Source organism: Mus caroli, unplaced genomic scaffold (assembly GCF_978045245.1).
Source record: "Mus caroli unplaced genomic scaffold, Mus_caroli_1 scaffold_12, whole genome shotgun sequence".
NCBI lineage: Eukaryota > Metazoa > Chordata > Mammalia > Rodentia > Muridae > Mus > Mus caroli.
In genome coordinates this window covers 97174912-97194884 of record NW_028227267.1, presented here as the reverse complement: position 1 = coordinate 97194884, position 19973 = coordinate 97174912, and the positions used below count along the sequence as shown (strand labels likewise).

The window sequence follows — 19973 nt, the reverse complement described above, 5'->3', positions numbered from 1 at the left end:
CTCTGTTTGAGCTTTTAGCTTGTTTTGAACTACATCTGATAATGAGCCAAGTTACCAACACAAAAGGAATTTTCTAATTCGCCTCAATAAAATTAGTTTAAATGATACAGGCAATTACATAAATACTCAGTCATGAAAAGCACTCTCACAGACAGACAGACACACAGACATACATACACACACAGACACACACACACACACCACACACACACAGACACACACACACAGACACACACACACAGACACACACACAGACACACAGAGGCACACACACATACACTCACACCACTTTTTGGCAGTCATTGGTAGACTCTAAACCAACAACTCCTTTACTATGATCTATGCTCCTTTTTCACACAATTAAGAGAGAAGAGCAGAAGCAGTGACAACAATGTGATACCCTGGGTCTTACCCTGGACCCTCAGACTGGCATGGGTACATGGAGTTTTTGGCTTTCTGAGGGCGTCAATGCCAAGCTATTTTCTTCTTGTTGTATAAAACATTTGAATTGCTGCTTTGCATGATTGACAGGTTGTTGAAAACTCTCTATACAGCTTTTCTCAAATTTTAAAAAAAGTTCAGGACATGAAGAGAAAAGAAATGAGTGAAGGCAGCTGGGCCTGTTGGTAGGTACCTATGATCTTAGCACTCAGAGCCAAAGGCTAGAAGAATCATAGGAGTTTGACTTTAGCCTGGAATACAGTGCAAGATCTTATCTCAAGAGAAGAAAGGAAAGAAGGAAGGAAGGAAGGAAGGAAGGAAGGAAGGAAGGAAGGAAGGAAGGAAGGAAGGAAGGGAGAGAAGGAGGGAGGGAGGGAGGGAGAAGGGATAATGAGAAAGAAAGAGTATTATGAACATCAAAGATCTTCTGTTTCTAAATTTATCATGTTTACCATATTAAAAATATAAAACTGGGGAATGGGCTTGGTGAGATGACCCAAAGTGTAGACACTTTCCAACAAGTCTGACAAACAGTTCAACCCTGAATCCTTTACAAATGGTGACATCTTAATTGTAATACATAGTTTATTCTGTTGTATTAAAATTCCATGTCCTTTCTTGTGTTCAGAGTGTATTTTATGAGATATTGATTTTTATTATCAAGTATCAGTTATTTAAAATAATACATTCACTGAGCTGGACAGGCCTTCTAAATGTTAAAATTTTGAATTATAAGATAGAAGAAGAAAAGGCATGGGATAACATTTCTACTGTCTCCTCAGGGAGGTCCTTATGCATAGTTGCTATTTCAAGTGACTCCTGGCGAACCCCCAACTTTGCCTGAGATATTTGTGCCTACATAGTGATCAGCTCTCCGTGAACCCTCAGCCAGGGCTTAATCGCCAATGCTTCTGAGAAAGGAGGAAATAAGCTACTAGAACAGCAACAACACCGATTGAAACCAGATACAGAAATGCACTTTGTTGATTAAAGCCAACCAATCTATCTCCAGTTCCCATGAATAAGATGACAGAAATCATACAGAGTAAGCTATGAAGTTCCATATTACTTAGAGAAAAATAAAGATCATAAATGAATGTAAACAAGGAAGGGGGAATGGACTAGGGAAGGGGGAAAGAAGTCTAAGTTCAGTAAAATCATTAAAAAGCACACGACAGAAAAAAAAAAGCAGAAGACAGAAGCATCATTGCAGGAGATTTTTAAAAATTAAAAATACACAAGCAGTTTAATGAACATAATAAAAACATATAAAAGCATATAATCTTCCTTTTTACACATAAACAATGTAAAAAATAATAAAGCACAGAAAAAAAGAAATCATATGGGGCAGGGGACCTATCTGACATAAAACAATGTGTAGAGGCAGCTTCTTCATGAGTTCTCAAAGGCTAGGTAGACGGGGGAGCCAGTGACCCTGGAGTCTCCTTTTCTGCTTGTTCACCCTGCAAAGGAAGCACAGAGTGGCGCTCACTCACTCAAGCGATTTCTCATCTGTTAGCAGGGCCCACTTCTCACAGCCTTTTTCAGCGACCAGGCAGAACATTCGCCTCCTTCGTCCAGAGACCAAGTAAAGGGGTGTTTCCCTAGTAGGGAAACATACACCAGGGTTTGGGGCAGGCTGGAGATCCGTGTTGAGTTCTGCAATTAAACGACCTAGTTGGGTCTTTTCTAATGCTGTTCTGTGTTAACTCCTCAGTAAAAGAAGAGTAGAGGCTGCCCCAGCCCTCCACAGGAGCGCTCTCAGTCCTACACTGGGAAGACCGAATGAGAGAAAGGTATTCTAAAAGTTTAGGCTACCCTGCTCTCTAGTTTGTGACTGTCTGTGTGGGTTTTATATCCCTTTAAAGAGGGTAGGGCCTCTTGTCAGTAAGTCACTCCCTACTTGAGTGGACTGCCTCCCGAATGTCTTGTCACACTTATGTCTAACCCTCTTGTGGCTGACAACTCCCTCATGGAGCCCTGTCCCACCCAACGGCTCTCAGGGGCTCTGACTTGTGGTTATTTCTTGTTTTCAGGTTCCCAAAATTGCCTCAAGTCTTTCAAGCCAGAACTTAAATATTGCTCTGTCAGGAAGAGAGTGTAATTAAACGGCCTTTGCCAATGATAATGTGTCACAAAGGAAGCACTCATGAAACCTCCTTCATTTAAAGCCGGAGTGACTTCCATAAAGCTAGAATTGCCTTGTAGTCTTTTTACACAGACCACATTCCCTACCTTGGGTAGGCTTTAGATTCCTTATTCCTGCCGGGAGCTAGTGCATTCATCTGTCGGTTTTGCTGTTTGGAGCTTTTCAGTTGTCCTATAATATTTTCAGTGGTTTCTGATGTCTTTCCCCTTTTGGTCTTCAAAATTCAGTTTATCCTTCTTTGTCTGACCTATCTCAATCCTGCCAGCATGGGCTAGCTGCTTCTAACTTGCTGTTGTAACACACCCCATTTTCGTGTGTGTGTGTGTGTGTGTGCGTGTGTGTGTCCTTTGAGCCCCACTCTAGGGAAGGGATGAAGAACTTCCATGCCCACCTGTCATATGGACAAAATGTTCAATGTCAACGTTTCTTCATGCTGGATGGCCACTCTGCATAAAAGCTTTTCGGTGTGCAGACGGGGCAGAAGACTATGTCCTCAGAACACACTTTTCCAGAGGCACTGAAGAGAATACAGAATAGACCACTCATGGCAAGAAGTAGGCCTGCAAACAGTGTCTGAAGATTCCTTATCAGAAAGAGTGTGAGACAGGTACAGAGAAGATAATCAGCAAGCTAGATTTCTGTATCTAACAAAAATACTTGTCGGGGGTAAAAGTAAACATATTTTTAGAAAGCTGAGAAGACACGGTGTTACCAGGATTGTGAGAAGAAAAATGTTGGAGGAAGTTCCTCAAAAGGAAAGAGAAAGGATACAGGATGGGAAGGAGGAAGGTGGAAAGGACAGGTCAGTAATGGTAAACACCTGACACTTGGCAGGGTAGATTAAAGAACAAAATTTTCACTCAAAAGATTAGAAAGGGACTGGAAATCAAGAGAGTACCCAGTTTCACTAAAACAAGCACAATGGGAGTAAAGCCCCAGGATGCCATCTTCCACATGTCAGGTTGGCAAAAGCCAGGAGGCAAGAGTGCATTCCACCAATGTGGTGAAAAGCAGGCACTTGCAAACGCAGCTCATGTTTGTAGTTGGCTTTGGGAATATGAGTTAGCAAGATTTAATAAAGCAGAGATGACTTAGCCATCCCACCATTAGAAACATAATCTGATGTGATGCCTCCCGAAATGTTAAAAAAGCCAATGCTCAGTTACTTATTTTGCCAATTTTATTTGCTAGATAGGGAAAAGAAACCAAGTACCTGTTATACTAGGATACTGGCCTCATAAATTATGACCACTTTAATTAATGAAATATTGTTTCTCTATAAAACAAATGAAGGCCCTTTTAAAATCAGTTGGGCCTATTCCCAGGATATATTGTAAAGTAGAAAAAGAAGCAAATTATAAAAGAATATTTATATCTATACTTTGTACATAAAAAAATAATACTGTCATGGCCAAAGCATAAAAGACAGATAATAACAGGGTAGTAAGAATGTGGAGACAGTAGAACCCTCCCACAAGACTAAAGAGAGGGTAAAAGTGAAGAGGCAGCTATTTTGAAGGGGAAAAAAAAAGGCCTGGTAATAATTCTTTAAAAGGTTAAATACAGATTTGTCAAATAACCTAACAAGTTCACACCTAATCATGTATTCAAATTCAGTATGTACTTCTCTTCACATGAACCTTGACTGCAGATGTGTATAGAATCATTATTTAAAGCACACCCAATGATAAACAGCCAAAGTATCCATAAAACAATAAACGTGCAAATAAACAGTGGTATATCAACATAATGAAATATTACCAACCTATAATAGGAATAAAGTACCCATCTGTGTCACAACATATATAAACTTTGATAATGTTGTAAATACCAAAGTCAGCCACCACACAGAGGAAAATAAACAAATTAGTCATTACCTATAGGTAGGACGAGGTAGTGAGGAATGCCAATAGTCACTGGAAAAATATTTGCATAATCTTACAGTTATACTACAGTATAGACTTTAGAAGAGTGAGCATTGTAACAGCTAAACTATATTATGGATGCTGTTATGTTCAAATAAAGAATTATGAACAGTATCAATTATGCAAAATAAATAAAAAATTAAAAACAGCAACTAAAGAGGTCTAGGCCAATAGCAGGTAATCAGGGAGCAACAGATCAAAAGAGAAAATTGCTGGTGAAGATGATGATGGTGGGATATCACTAACCAGCCGTGTAAGCCAAGAATAACACCAACTCAGTCACAAGGTGCAATGAGCTTCATGTGTTCTTAAACTTGGTCTGTAAATATTTTGTTGAGAAGTTATACTTTTATGTTCACCAGAGTATTTGCTCTGTAGTTTTTCTTTTCCTTTCTCTCCTGTTCAGTCTTTTATCCAGTTTTAGTATCAAGATAATAATTCCAACATTACAGAATGAGTTTGGTAATGTTTCTTTCCTTTCTAGTTTATATAACACTTTGAAAATCTTAGGTTACTCAGGGACTGGTGACATAGTGGCCCAGTGCTTTCAAGGCTAATGAGATGAGTTTGATTCCTAACTTTGACATCATGGAAGGAATGAAGTGACTCCTACAATAAAGGAATAAATAATTTTAAAAATGTTATTCAGAAACAAATCTGTCTTTAAAAACTCTGTTTCCTAGCACAGAGACATTTGAGACCTACGTTTATTGGTTATCTACTCAACAAAGCAGGAAAATGCCATCAGTCTAGATGTGCATCAACAGATGGGTGGGTAATAAAAACATAGTGCACACACACAGCTGAGCTCTAGTCAGCTGGAAGGAAATTCTGAAATTTGCAGACAATAGATGCAGTGGAAAATATACTAAGTGAAATAACAGAGGCTCAGAAAGACAAGTGCCTCATGTTGCCTCTCAAATGGAAAATATAAATCTATATGCATACATAGTTATCAGGGCAGGGGTGTAGGTAGAGGTCATGCAACTACAAAAAGGCTCATGAGATATGAAAAGGCCTTAAGGAGGGGCATGAGGGGCATAGATGACAGGTGATGGGAAAGTAGAAGGGTAATGCTAGGGAAGAAAGGGTACAAACAGGGAATTAGGGCAGGGGGAATGGAGGGCATCAACAAGACAAAAAATGTGTGGGCATACCATAAGGAAACCTGTTACTGTGTATTCAAATTTAAAACATAAAAAGTAATAAATGATATAGATGACCTCCAGCTAGAAGATAAAGGAGAAGGATCTCCCCTAGACTAACTGCAAGCACTCCAGGCACAGGTTTACTGCTCCCTAAGTGGTAATGGGTAGGACTGAGTCCAGAGTCTTGAAATTTCCAAAGTTGATCTTCTAATCAAGGTTTTGGTGGTCCTTACTCAGAAAACGCCAACTGTGAGAAACATAAAAATATTCCTACTTACCTCATAGAAAGCCCCAACTGGGAGAATCATAAAAATGTTGTTAACTAACTCATAACATATTTCATGTATAGTTTTGATTTTTTTGAATCAAAATAAAATCTCAAGTAACAACAAAGTAGGTTAAAAAAAAACACTTTATAGTTAAAACAATTGAAATTTTAAAATCATCAAAACTGTACCACTGGATGTTATGAAGACCCAAAGTAGAATACAAAACAGTAACAATTGCCTTGTATATGGATAACAAATGACACTGGAAAGGATAACGAAGAAAGAACTCACCTAAATAACTGTGAAGGATGTGGTCTGTAGATTATAAGATTGACCACATGGTGCTGGAAAGATGGCTTCATGGTTAAGGGCACTTGCTGCTCTTGCAGAGGACCCAGGTGAAGTTCTTAGCACCCTCATCCAGCGGCTGACAACTGTCTGAAGAGCCAGTTCCGGGGGACCCAAAACTCTCTTCTGGGTCATTGCATGGGTTGCATCCATGCATCTGATGCAATTACAGACAAGAACACACATATACTCATGAGGAAAAAATAAGTTTTAAAAAGAATAAATACATAAGTAAGTGGAAACAACACATCCTGTTTAGTAAATCTGTTTTAACATGGAGCATGCCTACTTATTGGACAGATAGGTAAGTACACTTTGATAATACAAATCCAAGATTTTTGTTGTTAAAGAAATTATAGATTACAAAAGAAGTTAACTCTACAGTATCATAAGAATGAAAGCAGTAACATCTTGGAGGAAAAATCTACCAGATGATATTTTAGTGAAATGATCACCTGTGATAGGTCTCATGGCACAACATGCAGATGCCATTCATCCTGATGCCATGGACCTCAGGAGTAGTATTGGATGCTCAGTGAGGATGAGCTGCACATTGCACTCCTGGGAAAACATTGGCCCAGCCCAAAGCAGGATGCTCTCTCTTGCATAACTGACCAGTGATTTTTAAAAATCATCATATTCAAAATATATTAGCAATGATTAAGAGGGAACTAAAAGATGCATAAAGTAAAGGCTATGTGGAAAATCAGGGTAGAGTTTGAACTGAAAAAATTGTAGAAAATTAATAAAAATCTGTCAATAATAAAGCATTACATTAATTTCATTGTTTTGATAATTATCCTTAATTTTAGGAAGGACTGACTGAAAAGATCAATGACTTCCATTAAATTACATATCAATTTTTACAATATTTTATATGTATAAAATTATTTTATAATAAAGGTAAAGAGATAATTTTAAAATGAGCAAACTAAAGTGAGATTACAATGTATATAGAAATGAAATAAATGGAGTGTCTATATTATACTTCCTCCCTGTCTGGTACCAGATTTGGACAGAGCTTCTGTGAAGCAATGTCTTCTGGGTATGGAGGGCTGTCACACTTTTGAACTCACAATATCAGTGGTTGCCTGCACAGGACTCTCACAAGATCAATCCAATCAAAATTCCACTGTGTATCAGGAAGGAGGTTATGAGACTTGACCCCTAGCTGAGGAGATAATTGAAGCACATGAAGGCTATGATAGTTTGTGTAAGAACAGCCCCCACAGCAATGTTTATTTCTTAGTTGTAGACTATGTGGGAAGGATAAAGAGGCCTTGTTAAAAGTGGTTTTCACTGGGGGAGAGTTTTGAGGTTTCAAAAGTCAAGGTCCAGTCTCTCCTCCCGGCCCATGCTTTTGCATGAGATGTAAGCTCTAAGTTACTACTCCAGTGTCACAGTGTCGTCCTTGCCTGCCTACTTGCTGCCATGCTCCCTGCCATGCTGTTCTTGGACTAATCCCCTAAAACTATAAGCAAACCCCACTTTAAATGCTTTCTCCTACTAGTTTCCTTTATCATGGTCTCTCTACATTGCAACAGAACAGCAACTAAAATGAAAGATGATGGCATACAGGGAATCAGTTTCTTTAGAGAAACGGCCCGGGTAGATCTCCTATACTATAGTCGATAGCCAATACATCTATGTACATACAGAAAGCACTGAATGGACTTAATGAGTTATAAAAAGACATAAAATTGGGAGAGAGGGGTAGCGCACATTGATCTAAGGTGAGTTGGAGCGGAAGGGGCTCGGTATGATTGGAATACAGTGTATAAGCATGAAACTCTCAAAGGATGACTAAATAAAGCACCACAGAAAAGAAAACTGAAAAATATGCTCCTACAAGGTTCTAAACCCAAAAGAAATATAAAGAAGTAATATTATTTAGTTGAGTTATGATAAAGTAGAAGTGCATTTTGTTAATACTTAATGCACTAGTAAAATAATACAAGTAATGATAAATATAAAGCCAATAGCAGACTTTGAGCACTGAAAATATGCAAATGAAACAAAAGAAATTTAGTCAAAGTGTGATAAAAAGTAACAGGTGAGACAGTGAATTCTAGATGAAAATATGAATAGTTTAGTATTTATTTTAAAATATTTCTGAAGATTTTACTTAAAAGACAAACTTTCCTTTGAAAGAATTGAGAACTAAGCATATGGGTGTAGAGTCCTTGCCTAGAATGTGCAATGCTGTAGGTCTGAAAGCATTGTGTTATGAAAGCACCTAGGGCTTCCTGTTGATCATGGGGCTTCCGAGAGCAGTGTACTCTAATCTGTGTAGAACTGTGCCTGCTCGCTCTGGAGTCTGGAGTCGTGTTCCATCAAATGTGTCTAAGCAAATAGCACAAATGAGTGTATTTCTGAATAAGTGAGCACCATCCTTAATTTCCCCCACAACTTCATTACTACTATTTTCTTCATTTGTTTTAAATTCAAATATTATACTTTTTTCACAAATGACAGCTGGAATCACAAGGGGATTTCCACGTAATACTATCAGATGGTGCCAGCTATCTAAGTATATATACTGATTGTCTACATAAACCTACTGATTGTCTATGTGAATCTTTGTTACTGGAAGCAGAAGTGCCATTCCTTCTTCCATTTGCATTTATATTAAGAAGACTGTCTTACCTTTCTAAAAGAAACTTCTCTGCATTGGTTGATTTTAGCTGGGTACCTTATAAAATGATATACAAGTGGATTTTAAACATTCAGCGTCTTTACCTTTTAAAATAATGTCATTGACATTTTTGTATTGTTCCCTTTTTATTATGACTTGGATTGATGGATGTTATTTTTGTTGTCTTATGATCCTGAGATTAAGATACATAGATAGATGGAGAGATAGACAAATATTTGTCAGATGAATTGATCGATTGGAGTTTAGATATCTTAGTGCTAATGTTAAAATGCCTCGAAAACCACATTTAATTATTATTACAGTCATTAATAAATGCATTAATAATTGGTTAGTTGTTCAACAATGCATACTTCCAGACTTAATTTCTCTACTTGGTTAGCACACTGCTTTTTATGCCGTTACTTCTAATTATTTTAAAACTGGCAAGCAAATTTATACAAATTTTAAAAAAATATATTGCTAGTTTACAATTTAAAGGACTATATATGAAAGAACCATTGGCTTCTTGATTGACAAGTCTTTAAGTATTCAGATGAGTGATATCATTTTCCGAGAACATGCCAAAATGGCAAAAGAAAGAGATGGGCCTATTGTGCTTCCTAGGCTCTTTATAAAACGTGAAGTTTTTTTCTTCATGTGTGCAGATCAATAAAAAAAGATCTGAGTTGAGTTCATTTTCTCAAGAGGGATGAATTTTTAAGAAAAGAGGACACAGGGGATGGCCCGCAATGAAGTCATGGTGAATCCAGGTCTACACTGACCCCAGTGTGCTGCTGGCATTGTTGGAAACAAAGACAGTAAAGGGCTAGGTTCTTGTTAGAAGAACTACTAAATAAAGCATATTAAATGCTCTAAAATTCAAGACAGTGCCTGCCAGTTTATGAAAGAACATGAAAAAAAAAAAAAAAGAAAGCCAATGAGAAAAAGTCCCCGAGTTCATTCAAACCCCCATTCAGTTCTGGAAACCAGGAAGGACAGAACTAAAGGAATCTGTTTTCTATGGGATTCAAAGTGTAGTCAAAGTAAGTAATAGCAATACAAACAATACAATCAATAATAACTAAACAATGATTTTAAAATACATGTCAACATTTACATTCGTTTTCTTCTAATCTAGTGATTGAAATATATAAATGAATGTATGGATAGATAGATAGATAGATAGATAGATAGATAGATAGATAGATAGATAGATAGATAGTAGATAGTAGATAGGTAGGTAAATAGATTTCAAGTAGATAGCTGATACAAAGATACTTAGTGTTGATTTTAGTTTGTTTTGATTTGGTTCAGTTCCTTTGATTTAATTCAAAGAAGGGTTGCTATACAGAGAATGTTAGTTTTACTCTACAGTAAATTAGGGCACCAGTGCTGTGTGACACAGCTCAGTATTCAAGTAGCTGGCTTTTCTTGAAGAAAGAAAAGGCTCAAGTTGACTTAACAAATTCCATTTATTGAAGGTTCATTCAAAGCTCCATTTTCAGCTCAGACTCTAGAAAGTGACTTAGTTAATTGGGAACATTAAGAATCACCAAGGGTATAATTGCCCCTTTCATTTTGCTTTAGGAAAAAAAAGAAAGTGATTTATCTCAGAAAACAAGAGCCAAGGGGCCTAGGAGAAAAGAGAATTAGAAAATTTGGGTTCAAGAGAAACATCACAAAAAGTCTTGTCATTGAATCAACTCAAGGCTTGATAAAAAAAGCCTTTAGTGTCTCTCAAACACAATAGAAATTATAGCATGTCAAGAACCCACCAGTTAACAAAAAATACAACCTACAGCCTACTTTGGCAAACCAAAAGATTCTGTCAAATGTGTCAGCTCAACCATGATCAGTGTTTAAACACACACACACACACACACACACACACACACACACGGAATGAGGACAACTCGTGTTGATTTTGATGGAATGACTATATTATCTTTGAAAAGAATTATGCTTTAAAATTTTCTTCTAGACTGTGCAAGTTCTTGAAACCTGGAGTATTATTTTTAAGTCGTTAAGTTTTGGAGTATCTATCCAGCAACACAATACAGTATCATTCCATCATTTTCAACTGAACTAATTCAAATATGTGTAATAGTCTATAGTGTAAAAGGACAAATGGGACATTTATAGGATCTGCCACAGTCCACCCAATATATGATGCAAACAATCACAAGCAGGACATAAAGAAATGAGTGTGGTCATCTACCACCAAAATTTCCTTTGAAGGAACAGGCAGTCGGCAAGATTTGGTGTTTGCCGGTTCCTGATGTTGATCAAAATATGCATTCTATTTTCCCCAAAACTCAACTCCTTCTTTCAGTACCTGCCCTTCACAGAGAAAAAGCTTATGAATATTACAGTTACTTAACTGAGCACAGATCATCATATACATTACAACAGTATGGTTGCAGAAATCTAATTTTGTAAATCTCATGTTGGACTGCTACTTATGCTTCTAGAATTACAAAGTTGATATATCTCTAAGGACTAAGCCTAAGGATATATTTAAAACATATAGGGCCTTCAATTATCATACTTATAACCCTCCTACTTAGAAAAATCTCAATCCCTGTCTAAGCCATGACTTCACCCTCAGCATGTGAGGACTCCCTGGACTCCCATGCACATGACCTAGGTAACAACCATCACCTCATCCATGGAAGTCTGAGAGCTTCCCACAGACTTCGGAAAAGCTGCAATATGAATATGCTTAAACTCTAGAGAATGTTGGCTTCTTTGCTCAAAAGTTAGGCATAGCTCTAACTGAGCCCTATCCTAGCTCTAACTTCAGAAACCCCAGGAACACATTGTAATAGTCTGGATTCTCTAATGTAGCAAAACTTATTGTATGAATCTATATATAGATGGAATGGGAAAATTATTAGAGTAGCTTACAGGCTGAGATCCAACTGGTCCAAAAATGATTGATTGTCTACCAATGGAAAGTCCAAGAATTCAGCAGTTGTCTGGTCCATAAAGCTAGATGCCTCCATCGGGTTTCAGTATATGTTAGATTCCTGAAGAAGTACATTCGAAGGCCCATGAAGAAATGGACGTGCCAGGGAGCGTGTGAACAAACTGGCAAAGAAAGAAAGACTGCTTCCTTCTTCCATGCCCTTGATGTAGGCTCCCAGCAGGAGGTGTGGACCAGATTAAAGGTTCACCTTCCAACCTCAAAACACCTCGACTAAAGGTGTAATTTTTTTTTCACCTCAAAAGATCCAGATTAAAAGTGGGTCTTCCCACTCCAAATGACTTAAGTAAGGAAAAAGATCCCTCACAGGTGTGAGTTTTTGTTAATTCCAGATATAGTCAAGTTAACAAACAAGACAGCAATCAAACCCATCTTTACTGAGTTGCTCCAGTACTGAACCACAAGCACTGTTCAGGTGGACCCAAACTTGAAAAGTTAGGTAACAGCAAGCTGATATCCAAATACCCACTCAACAGAGATTGTACAGATATACAGACCCAAAACTCTACCAACCAACTAACTCAGAATGCCTAGGTCCCACCACAACAACTGTCTCCTCCCATATTAAGCATCTCTGAAAGAAAAAAGCCACATAGATGAAACTCAAGATGGTGAACTTAAAATGGCGCACACACACACACTCAAGAACTCAAAGAGGATATAAATATATGCTAGAATGAAGACAGAAAACACAGACAAATTCTAGAATTCGCATGAGAGTTAAACATGCATTTAGGAAAAAATGAGGAATCTACTATAAAAGTTATCATGTGTACCCACATGTCAGTCTTACACTGAAGTACAAAATCTAATTAGCTGCTCCATTTTGTCTGCATCAGACCATCCATCGACATATAAAATCTCTCATAGTTCAGTGTTCTTCCCATAATAGAGATTTCATCTCCCTTGACAAAATAAAATAAAATAAAATAAAAACATTTTCCTCTTTCTTTTTCAAAACATTGGAATGAATTCTTTCTAGCCTTTTCTTTTGGAATCAATTTTAGTTTTATTTTAGAAAAGTCAGAGTGATAAAATGGATTAAGTCACACATGACACTTTCTTTGTTTAGCTACATTGAAAGAACTTAATCATGAAGCAAAAGTAGTGTGTACTGTGCCCTCTTTAAATGCTTTGTGCACACTGTATAAGCAACGTAAGCATTGAACTAAAGTTCATTTGCTTGATGATCCAAGTTCTGCCTTAACCATACTAGAGATATCCTGGACCAAGGAGGGGAAAATAGACCTACATTAGCTGCAAAGAAAGGAAAGTGTGAAATTGTAAAATCAACATTTCTGTGGACTGCTCCTCCTGCCAAATCATTTGTCTTCATAAGAACTTCCAGTGACCTCAAGGGAGAATTGCGAACATTTTTGTCTAGCCACAAGAACTGTTCTTCCCTAGAAAATGCCTTATTTAAATCCTTAGGTCCTTATACAGCAATGGGTTGATCAAGAAAATATCTTAGAATACCCAAGATACAAGGTACAACTTAAAAAACACATGAAACTCAAAAAGAACAAAGACAAAAGTATGGACACTTTGCTCCTTCTTAGAATTGGGAACAAAACACCCATGGAAGGAGTTACAGAGACAACGATTGGAGCTGAGATGAAAGAATGGGCCATCTAGACACTGTCATACCCGGGGATCCATCCCATAATCAGCCCCCAAACACTGACACCATTGCACACACTAGCAAGATGTTGTTGAAAGGACCCTGATAAGCTGTCTCTTGTGAGGCTATGCCAAGACCTAGCAAACATATAAGTAGATGCTCACAGTCAGCTATTGGATGGATCACAGGGCCCCAATGGAGGAGCTAGAGAAAGTACCCAAGGAGCTAAAGGGGTCTGCAACCCTATAGGGAGAACAACAATATGAATTAACCAGTACCCCCTGGAGCTCATGTCTCTAGCTGCATATGTATCAGAAGATGGCCTAGTCGGCCATCAGTGGAAAGAGAGGCCCATTGGTCTTGCAAACTTTATATGCCTCAGTACAGGGGAACGACAGGGCCAAGAAGTGGGAGTTGGGGGAGGGGAGTGGGGGGAGGGTTTGGGGGACTTATGGGGTAGCATTGGAAATTTAAATAAAGAAAATACCTAATTAATTAAAAAAAAAGAACAACAACAACAAAAAAGAAAAGAAATGAAACCTTGGTGAGCCATTCTCAACTTTCCTATAATTTATTTAAATATCACTTTTAACTTAAAGGGCACTAAAAATGGGAGAGATGTCCCTGTACACATGGCACCAGACCACAATTCCTTTTTCTGCTACTCTTTCTAAAATTACCAACAAAGAGCCACTAGATTGATCAAACTAGTTCAACATCTTCCCTTGCCACAAAGGACCACAAGTCACAAGTTTCCTTTGACCCACCCAGTGCTATATAAAGCAAACAGCCATTAAGAAGAATCTACAGCAATTACAATAATAGTTCTTATGCAAACCAGAACTGCCAGCCATTTATGTTTGTAAGTTGATCTTTTTTTTAATTAGGTATTTTCTTCATTTATGTTTCAAATGCTATCCCAAAAGTCCCCCAGACCCTCTCCCCACCACGGCCCTATCCACCCACCCACTCCCACTTCTTGGCCCTGGTGTTCCCCTGTACTGAGGCATATAAAGTTTGCAAGACCAAGGGGCCTCTCTTCCCCATGATAGCTGACTAGGCCATCTTCTGATAAATATGCAGCTAGAGACACAAGCTCTGGGGGTACTGGGTAGTTCATATTGCTGTTCCATCTATAGGATTGCAGACCCCTTTAGTTCCTTGGGTGCTTTCTCTAGCCTCTTCATTGGAGGCCCTGTGGTCCATCCAATAGCTGACTGTGAGCATCCACTTCTGTGTTTGCCAGGCACCGGCATAGCCTCACAAGAGACAGCTATATCAAGGTCCTTTCAGCAAAATCTTGCTGGCGTATGCGATAGTGTCTGCGTTTGGAAGCTGATTTTAAGAGGAACACTCCTCCATTGTTGGTGGGATTTCAAGCTTGTACAACCACTCTGGAAATCAGTCTGGTGGTTCCTCAGAAAATTGGACATAGTACTACCAGAAGTTCCCGCAATACCTCTCCTGGGCATATATCCAGAAGATGTTCCAACTGGTAAGAAGGACACATGCTCCACTATGTTCATAGCAGCCTTATTTATAATAGCCAGAAGCTGGAAAGAACCCAGATGCCCCTCAACAGAGGAATGGATACAGAAAATGTGGTACATTTACACAATGGAGTACTACTCAGCTATTAAAAAGAATGAATTTATGAAATTCCTAGGCAAATGGATGGACCTGGAGAGTATCATCCTGAGTGAGGTAACCCAACCACAAAAGAACTCACATGATATGTACTCAGTGATAAGTGGATATTAGCCCAGAAACTTAGAATACCCAAGTTACAAGTTGCAAAACACATGAAACTGAAGAAGAACGAAGACCAAAGTGTGGTCACTTTGCCCCTTCTTAGAATTGGGAACAAAACACCCATAGAAGGAGTTATAAAGACAAAGTTTGGAGCTGAGACAAAGGACTGCTGCACCCGGGGATCCATCCCATAATCAGCCTCCAAATGCAGACACCATCGCATACGCCAGTGAGTTGATCTTAATGTCTTTAATAAGATACATTTGCCACCAAAAATCATCTTTCTAAGGGGTGAACGGAAGGGGGAAGTGATATGGATGCAAAGTAAAAAAGTTTAAAAAATTAATAAAAATGACCTTTCTAATCTTCATTTTTAATATCCTGGTCTAGAACCATTCATCAGAATATGGGGTTTGGATCTTGAACCAGAATAAATGACATGCGTAAATATGGAGTTATTGGCACACAAGAAGTTCACAGAAAAAGTTACACTGAATATCATTGACCCACAGGGCATATCTGTAGTGACACTGTGGTTTCAGAACATCAAGAAGGAGACACAAATCTTTAAGAAATGGACTGTGTTCTCTTAAGTCAAAGAAGAATGTATTCTGGAATTGTTAATAAAACCAAAACCTGGAATAATACTGTTCATTTAATAGTATCTTAAATTCTCAACATGGATACACTTCAATATGGTAACACATGGAAATTTAAAGGAGGGGCTCCTTATTTCCTTTAAAATCAAGACTCAGTGGTAACTATACTTTGAAAATTACTCAGGTATGCCTTCAGATGATCTTATTCAAAGTTCTAGCAAATAGACAGGTCCTTAGCCTTCGGGAGGGAAAACTTACCTGTGTGGCAGCATGTTTGACTTGACCTCCCTGGCTTTCAGATATGTGGGAGACATTGTTAAAAAGTAACTTCAAGGGACAGGCATGGAAGGGCATGCATGCCACCCCAATGTTAAGGATGCCAAGTCAGGGAGAGGAAAGTCTAAGCTACATAGCAATACCTTATTTTTTTTTTTTTGAAAAATGTAAGTACCTTTAAAACTCACAAACAGCAACATATGCAGCACACATACACACACCAAATGAAAACAAATGTGTGTATAAACACAAACACACATATGTGAATGAACTTGTTCAACATATGCATGGGGTCACACTCATGTCCAAACAAGATCAAACACTTTTTTGCATGGATGCACCTATGTCCACACACACACACACACTCATATGAACATATATACAAATGGACATAGAAATACATGCATACTGATATACAAAAATATACACCCAATTATGTGCACATCCATGCATGCATATAAATGTGCATACACATGTGTGTACATGTTCACTCAAATGTGCAGACTTATGTAAGTGTCCACCTACTTCCATCATTCTTCTTTCTTAAACCTCTTTCACAGTATAGCCATACATTAAAATACTTCTTCATTTCTCTTATGAAAACCAAATCTGCTTTGCAGTGAGAATTGGGGTTTTCATTCTGAAACTCACACTAAACCTCAGGAATCTCTTGAACAATGAACTCACTGTATGATGTCATTTGTTTCATCAAATTATTTGTTAATTGCATTTGAAGAATAATGACTTTTACAAACACTTTAGGAACCACAATTTATGCACGCTCAGATTATATGATTTATTTCTAGCTGCCATGTTTTATTAATTAGAGTGAGAGGTCATTTGCCTGCAGTAGCAATCACTGAAGTACATCCCAGAGAAGGCAAGCACGGTATAAGAAAGGAATGAATGTTACTATGTAGAGCAGGCCCTGAACTGCTGGCATCAGCATGGTGTGCGTTTAACTTAATTACTTCTCAGGACAAGCCAAAGAGATAGACATTTGCCTCCTTTATACAGGACGGGAAACGGAGGTTTGGAAAATTGATACTATGAGTCGGGTCTTCTTACCTCTAAAACCTGTTTTATTTTATATCATCATCATCATCATCATCGAAGGCTGTCAAAATGAAGTGAGGTTAGGCACAAGGGTCCTGAGAAGATATTATGATGAAAAATTTTAGCAATAACTTTACATTTCTAAGTATTAACAGGTTTTATTGGACATTTGATTCTCTTGAAGACTAATTTAGAAGTACCAGAACATCACGTTCAAGATAAATGATACAACATAATATCATTCTACAATTCTATTTCTCAGTTAACATTCTTATGTTTCTAATAAATATGTAACCAGTGGTCTACATGCTTTAGCTCTTAGCTATAGAATACAACTGGCTGCCTGCTGCCGTATCATTTTCCCACTCCTCTTGACTGCTCTCTGGGCTACAATTTGAAGTCATCATTGTATTTAGATGTGGCCGAGCCACTGAGCTCTTGCCAATGGGATGTGGGTGAACATAATTGTCTCATTTCCAGGCATGGTACACAGATTTTCTGGATGGCCTCACCCATGCCCTGGTTGCCAAGTGTTGAAAATAAGAAGACTGTGTGAGCCTAACTTCACAAGTAATGGTGTGGATCGGGGTTCAAATTGTCTGCACATGCATCACATCTTACAGAAGAAATGGACATCTGTCACATAAGGTGGAGTGACCAAATGTCCTGCTCCACAGAAAACAGCCCTGCAACACCACCATCTTGTTGTCTGCAGGGCACTCTGCATCATCACATTGATCTCATGAGGACCTATTAACTTGAGAGATAATTTGAGGATCAATTTTACAATGGGCAACATTGCTTAAGGAATTAATTAAGTCGTGGGACAGCTATCCTTATTAGCATCTTTTTAACATTTCTTCCTCCCCGTCCTGACCTCATTCTGCAGAAGCATTCCATCCACAGGGCTTAGATGAGAACCGTTACAAGGTTATGCTATATCCACACAGTTCAGCAGTCCTAACATAAAATGTCTGACTCCAATGACAGGTCCACCAACGAAGTCTCAGGCCACCCTCAAGTCACTACTCATGGTGCCCAGGGCCATCTCAGAACCATCCCTGGGTTCTGAGATGAATTCCTCTGATTGGCCAGTTTGATCTAGTTTCTATTTTGAGTTAGTGAGGTTGATGTGTGAGTGTGTTAGACTATATCACATTAGACAGTGTAAGAGGAGAATGTACAAGGAGGCATAGATGAGCAAGAAGACAGCACTCCACTGTATCTGCACATGTAGACATATCCCCACATATATTTATGACATGTAAACACAGTTTTTATGCAGATGTTCATTATAATATTGCTTACATTAGAAAATAGTCACAATTTCTTGTTGAAGAGTAAGTTAAGTGATTGGTAGTATGTCAATAAGATTTGAGGATATGCAAGCAATAAAACATTTCATCATATAATAAATGTCCCTGATATACTAATATGATGGCTAATTTCATGTCAACATTATGAGGCTGAAGAGTGCTCAGCTATCTAGTCAAACATTCTGGCTGCATCTGTGAGGGTGTTTCTACATAGGACTAGCATTTGAATTGGCAGAGTGAATAAAACAGATTGTCTTTTCCAGCATGAGTGGGTTTCGTCAATCTGTAGAAGGTCTGACTGGAACAAACATTGAGAATGATGAAGAATTTGGTGTCTCTAGCCTACTGTCCAGGGCTCTTGTCTGTTTCTCATGGCTTTAAGATCAACTCAAGTCTCTAGTTTTCTGATTGCTAATGATGGAGTCTTCAGCTTCGGTAGCCATATTAGCTAATTTATAATTACACTCATTACTATGTTAATTTCTCATTTAGGCAATCTTTCACTTTCAAAATTCTAGGCAATTTATTTTGGTTTTAAAGTACTTTAACCTATGTTGCACATATATACTCTGGAGTATTTGGATAAACAAAACTATTATGATGAAAAGTCATGGGAACGCATCATTGTGCTTTAATCATTGCACAACAATCACCAAGTATGTATATTCATACAAGCCTAACTGTGATAGGTCAGTCACTCATTATAGTGTATTGATACGGTCAAAAGACACAATAAACACCATTCAGATGTGGCCTCTGACAACATAAGATATAATAATACTGAGGGGAGGGAGGGGAAGAAAAATTGACTAAAACTCATCATATAAATGTCAGAAAAAGACTCGAAGAATTTTTTAAAATTACAATTCTTCATACAGAAATAAACATGAACCACTTCATTAGTATACAGACTTCCTGTCTTTAATAAATGGCAACTGTAAATATATATATATATATATATATATATATATATATATATATATATATATATAAAACAAAGAACTGTTTTAAAATAAGTTTCTCTGTGATTGAGAATCAAAAGACATGCCATTTCCCTGAAATCATTTTAGTAGACATGGATCTTTAAAATAACAATAAGATTTACAGAATAATTACAAAAGCCAGTATTGTAATTATTTGTTGACATCATTAAATATCATATGCTGTACATAATTTATATTCTATATTTCTATGTGGCAGAACAGTAGTTTTTAATCATAACAAACATGTGAAAGTGTATCATTAGAAACAGACCACTCTCCCACTGGAGGCAGAAATTCTAAGTGCACTGAAATCTTAGAGGAACACTCTTAAATATGTGGTCAGGCAATGACTAGAATGACATTACGAAGTGTATGACTGTGTAAAGACACAGATAATATTAAAATAAAATTATTAAATGATAAACACTCATGATTGAAGAGGATTAGACATCTCATGGCAGGTCCTTCA

At 37.8% G+C, this 19973-nt stretch overlaps 1 long non-coding RNA gene across 1 annotated transcript; it reads right to left on the bottom strand.

Moving 5' to 3' along the window:
• Positions 1–1734: 1734 nt before the first annotated feature.
• LOC110309880 (uncharacterized) lies at positions 1735–19352 on the bottom strand. The gene is made up of 4 exons (XR_002379759.3): positions 17218–19352; positions 6224–6437; positions 2982–3107; positions 1735–1904 (listed from the first exon to the last, which is right to left on the bottom strand). It is a non-coding gene; the product is annotated as an uncharacterized LOC110309880 (long non-coding RNA).
• Positions 19353–19973: the final 621 nt, after the last annotated feature.